We start from the raw sequence: 6,000 nt of genomic DNA, 5'->3' as shown, positions 1-6,000 counted from the left end.
GGTTATCCTGATTGTGTTTCCACAATATTCAAATTGTTTCTTCCTGGATGCTTGTAATATTCTCTCCTTAATCTGGGAATTCTGGAAGCTGGCTATAATATTCCTAGGAGTTTTCTTTTTGGGATCTTTTTCCATAGGTGATCGGTGCATTCTTTCAACCTCTATTTTGCCCTCTGGTTCTAAAACATGAGGGCAGTTTTCTTTGAGAACTTCCTGGAGGATGATTTCTAGGTTCTTTCCCTGATCATGTCTTTCAGGTAGTCCAATAATTTTAAAATTATCTCTCCTGGATCTATTTTCCAGGTCAGTGTTTTTTTCCCATGAGATATTTCACATTGCCTTCTATTCTTTCATTTATTTGGATCTGTTTAACAGCAAATTGATTTCTCATAAAGTCATTAGCTTCCATTTGCTCCAATCTAATTCTGAAGCAATGATTCTCCTCATTGAGCTTTTGAGATTCTTTTTCCATCTGGCAAATTTGACTTTTTAAGGCATTCTTCTCCTCATTGCCTTTTTGAGCCTCTTTTGCCATTTGAGTTAGTCTGTTTTTTAAGGTGTTATTTTCCTCAGTCACGCTGTTGACTCTCATTTTGTAATTTTCTTGCATCATTCTCATTTCTCTTCCCAATTTTTCCTCCACTTCTCTTATCTGCTTCTTAAGGTCCTCTATGGCCTGTAACCAGCTCATATTTTTCTTTGAAGCTTTTGGTGCAGGAGTTCTGACTTCACTTTCTTCCTCTTGTTCCATGCTTCACTCCTTTTTGTTCCCCAAATAGGACTCTTCTGTTTGTTTTGCTTCCTTTGCCTTGTCATGTTGCCCCTCAGTCACTTGATCCCTGGGCTTTTTGCCACAGTAGGACTCTGCCACCAGACAGGGGAGCTTTGGTCCCAAACGCTGGTGTTTTCTCAGCTGCTGGAGGTATTAATTTGGTGCCATCTCTGAGGCCTCCACATGCTCTGGCAAGGTGTACACACACCCTAGGACCTCCACCCTAGACTGTAATCCAGATCCAAGCAGGTTAAAGCAAGAGCGAATACCCCTCAGACTGGTCACTTGGTCCCCCTACACTCTGCAGCCAGTAGCTGAAGCTGCTGGTGCTGGCTGGCTGTGCCAGAAGCTCAGTGACTTCTCACCCTGGGGGCAAAAGCCAATGCACTCCCACTTACTGGGTCCCAAAGTCCAGACTGCACTGACCTCTCACTTTGTCCTTTGCATCTATGTGTTGATAAATCTGGAAATGGCCGCAGCTGCTGCTGATCTAGAGTCCCTCTGGCCAGTGGCTGGTCAGACCCGCCCTAGGGCTAAAACCTCTGGCTCACTGGGCTGTTCTCAGTATGAGGTTACCTTCTCTGTGTCATTTTGTGAGTTCTGAAGCCCCAAAGTTTGTTCAGAGTCCCCTTTCTACATTAATTGGGGAAGGTCGAAGCTGGAGCTGCGGGGAGGTCCTGCTTCTACTCTGCCATCTTGACTCCCTCAGTTTTTGTATATATGCCATGTACCCCTGCGAAGAAGGCATATTCCTTTCTATCTCCATTCAGTTTTCTCCAGAGGTCTATCATATCTATCTTCTCTAAGATTCTATTTACTCCCTTAATTTCTTTCTTGTTTATTTTGAGGTTAGATTTATCGAGCTCAGAGAGGGGGAGATTGAAGTCCCCCACTAGTATCGTTTTGCTATCTATTTCTTCCTCTAATTCCCTTAACTTCTCATCTAGGAATTTGGATGCTGTACTGCTTGGCACATAATTTTTTAATATAAAAATTTTCATAATGATATTGCTTCATTTTTCATGGTGCCTTTTAGCAGATATAGCTTCCTTCTTTCTCTTTTAATTAGATCTATTTTTGCTTTTGCTTTGTCTGAGATAAGGATTACTACCTCTGCTATATTTTTTTTTAGCTGAGGCATAATAAATTTTACTCCAGCCTTTTACCTTCACCCTGTGTGTATCCCCGTTTCAAATGTGTTTCTTGTAAACAGCATATTGTAGGATTTTTTTTTAATCCATTCTGCTATCTGCCTCCGTTTTATGGGAGGGTTCATCCCATTCACATTTTACAGAGTTGATATTAAAGAAAAATTTCCTCAAAGGTAAAAAGGCTTGCTGAGATTAGCAGAAGTATCTATCAAAAATGAAATTGGAAATGAACTAAGATAAGAGAGTGAATTAAATCACAGTTTCTAAGTCTCATAATTGGAGTGATAGCAAATGCATCCTCGAGCTCAAAGAATCTTTAATTCCTTGTAAGCATTTAAAGACTTGTAAGTTATGAAACACTGATTTATAGTTGCATTTTATTTTTTAATTAGTAAAAGTAATTTTTCTGTCTCTAAGCCTTCAATATAAAAAACCCCTTGTAATAAATATGCATAGTCAAGCAAATCAAATTTCCACATTGCTTATATCCAAAAACATATGTATCATTCCAAGAAGTCCACCATCACTTTTTTGTCAGGGGCTGGGTAGAATGCATCATTATCAGTCTTGTTGGTCATTCTATTCTTAAAACTCTCAAAATGATGTTTAACTCAGAACTGTTTTTTTCTTTTTGGAGGGGAAATTGGAGTTAAGTGACTTGCCCAAGGTCACATGGCTAGTTTTTGTGTTAAGTGTCTGAGGCCAGATTTCAACTCAGGTCCTCCTGACTTCAGGGCAGGTGCTCCTTTCATTGTGCCACCTAGTCTCCCCTCAGTACTGATTTTTTAAACTATAAAGATGGAAAACTCTAATTCTTATCTATCTGTATTCCTGATTTTGTGCATTATCTTTGATTTTTAAAACCCCCAAACCTACTAGTAAATTCCTCTATCTATGCTATATCCACTATCATTGTCTGTGTGGTTGTAGAGGATAAACTCATTTTAATATTAAGCTCAGCTGACTGTTATGAGTAAGCTATTTCTTCTGCTGCACAGATTGTATAAGGCATTCTAAAATGAATTAGGTTCCAAAACACAGGTTTTTGAAAACAAAACAAAACACCAAAAACAATAGCCCTGAATAAGATTCTCATGTTTGAAAGGCAATTCAAGTGCCATCCAGATCCCATGCCTGAACATGAATCCCCAGGAAGTGGTCATCTAGCTTTTTCTGCAAGATCTCTAATGAGAGGGAACCCACTATATCTTGGGGCAAGCCATTCCATTTCCGGATAGCTCCAATTTGCCGCAATGTTTTTCCTTACATCAAGCTTAAATTTGTCTCCCTGCAACTTTGTCTTAGTTCCTACTGTTGTCCTCGGGGATCAAGCAGAAGCCTAATTTTTATCCATCAGGGAGCCCTTCACATACTCAAAAAACCAAAGATAATGTCCCCATTAAGTATTTGTTTTTCCAGACAAAAGACCTGCGTTCATTCAACTGGTCTTTATGTGGTATGATCCCAGCCCTTTTGCCATCCTGATAACTCTTCTGTGGATGCTTTCCAGTTGACCAGTGCCCTTCCTAAAATGGAATAACTGGGGATTAACACAATAGTCCAGATGTGAACTGGGCAAAGCAGGGAGCAGTGCTAACCCAGCCATTTAGCCAATCAGCACCAATTAATTTATACAAAATGATATTTACTTTGAAGATATAGCAACAACAGAGGACAAACATGTTCCTCAGTACCTGAGGACACTCTCTTCTAACAACGTGGTCCCTGTGGAGATGAAGTTCAGACTTAATCTATTAAAAAATATAACGGGATTGGTCTCACTGAATTTTGCATCCAAATTTGACAGAGCCCCTGGATGAATTTAGGTCTGCTATGCTGGGTCTCAAAGGCTTTTCCTGGGGCTTTGATTCTGGACTGACTGTTAACAAAACCCATCATGGAGTCTATTCCTTGACCTCCTGGTGGCTTGCTGTCCTGAACTTGCCAACATTACAAGGTCATAAATATCTTTCATTTCCTTTACCTAGAAGAAAATGTAACAGTATCAGAAACAAGAACAAGGTAATGACATCTGGGCTTCACGCTGGCTCCAGATGAGGGGGAGCCTCAAGCCACCTTTACCCAGAGGCTCTCAGCAGCTCAGATTCCATCTCCCATGCCAGCAGGGCTAGAAAAGTGCCCCAGCCAAGAATCTACTGCTTTTTAAAAAAATGCATGCCAGTCCTGACTACATAGCCAGAGACTTTTCTTCATCATGGGGGTAACAGATTGGAACCAGTTATAGCATTTAGGCTCATGCCCCAGGTTTCTTTTTTTCTTTTTTCTTTTTGGAGGGGACAGGGCAGGGCAATTGGGGTTAAGTGACTTGCCCAAGGTCACATGGCTAGTAAGTGTTAAGTGTCTGAGGCTGGATTTGAACTCAGGTCCTCTTGACTCCAGGGCCAGTGCTTTATTTACTGTGCCACCTAGCTGCCCCCATGCCCCAGTTTTCTTAAAGGTACTTTCATTGCATGTTATTGTGGCTTTCCGAAGTAGGCTCCCCAGCTTTTTCCACACCGGAAATTGCATTGGCCTCCTAACACATTAACTTAGTCTGATAGTATATACAATGTTCCATACCCACAGTCCCTCCCCTGTTTATGGAATTCTCTCTACCAATGGAATCACAGAACTGATTCAAAACAAAATAAAACAACAACAACAAAAACAAGTTGGAAAGCACCTACCGTAGGGTCTCTTAGAACTGTCCATGTTTTGAACCTCTTTGGCCCTCAAGAAAAGCTCATAGTTTCCTTTACAGAATAATATTTTAAAAGGCATAATAAAATGTATAAGATTGCAAAAGAAACCAATTATTCTGAAATGCAGTTATCAAGAAATTGAACAACTTTACTGACCCTAGGCTAAGAACTCCTGATGTAAAAGCTGACTGTGATGTCAAAGGACTTGAAAGCACCTTGAACAATAATTGATTGCAGGGACTGGGGATGGTAATCTTGAGAAGAGGAAATTTCGTTGGAGGAGAATAAGTTTGTTGTTTTCAAATATTTGACAATATCCTCTGAAAGAAGGAATAAATTTATTTTGCTTGGTCTCATAAGGCAGAATTAGGAACATTATTATAGATCGTTAGATTTTGACTTGGCATTTAGGGAGAACTTCCTAATAATTAGAATTGTTCTAAAGTTAGATTATCTTCCATGGGAAATTATGAATTCTTTCTCACTGGTATATTTCATTTGGTGGTTGGATGACTATTGGTTAGACAGATTATAAAGAAGTTAATGCATGAGATAGGAGTGTTGACTAAATGATTATCTGAGATCCTTTTTTAATACCAAGAACCCATGACCCTAAAACAAATATACATAATTTTGGGATTCCCTGTTGTGGATTTTTTTGGTAACATTACCACATTTCATTAGGTATAAACAATTAGCAACTAATAGTAGGCTAAAAAGTGTTGATTGTGGGAAAAGCATAACAATAGGAATTATACATTAAGAACATTTTAGATTTTAAAAAATTATAGCATTTTAAACTTCATAGTATATTAGCTAAAAACATCATACTTGTGTCCCTTATTTTAATTCATTTAAATTATTAGGCTATGCAACTGCACTTTTGGGTGTAGCAAAGAATTGGAAATAAAGTAGATGTCTATCAAATGGGGAATACCTAAACAAATTGTTGTATGTGAGTTGAATGGAATATTATTACAGTGTATGAAACATGATGGATACAGAAAAGCTTGGGAAGACTTATAGGAACTGATGCAACATGAAGTAAGCAGAATTTTAAAAATATATAAACAACAAATACAATAATGTAAATGTAAAGAACAATAACAAAACAGCCAAAATTAAATTCCGTGAAGTGATAATGATCAAGCTTGGCCTGAAAGAAGCAATTTAAGAAGACACCTTTATCTGTTTCTTTGCAGAAATGGGAGACCATGGGTGTGAGATATGGCTTAGAATGTCATACTTTTTTGATGTGTTATTAAGTTTCATGGGACTTTTTTCTTTCTTATTTTCTTCATACTTTATTATAAGGAATGACTCTTTGGGAGAGGGGGAAAATACAGTGGGAAATGTATAATGTAGAAATAAAAGA

The 6,000-nt window shown here is 38.5% G+C and overlaps 1 protein-coding gene across 1 annotated transcript in view; it reads left to right on the top strand.

Moving 5' to 3' along the window:
* Positions 1-6,000, top strand: part of TRPM6 (transient receptor potential cation channel subfamily M member 6) — a 209,344-nt gene that overhangs the window by 54,142 nt on the left and 149,202 nt on the right. The window lies entirely within an intron of this gene.

Source organism: Petaurus breviceps, unplaced genomic scaffold, assembly GCF_028583685.1.
Source record: "Petaurus breviceps papuanus isolate PSGF00001 unplaced genomic scaffold, PetGlider_PUasm1.0 175, whole genome shotgun sequence".
Classification (NCBI taxonomy): domain Eukaryota; kingdom Metazoa; phylum Chordata; class Mammalia; order Diprotodontia; family Petauridae; genus Petaurus; species Petaurus breviceps.
Note: the sequence above shows the minus strand (reverse complement) of the source record. Positions and strands in the feature narration are given on the sequence as shown.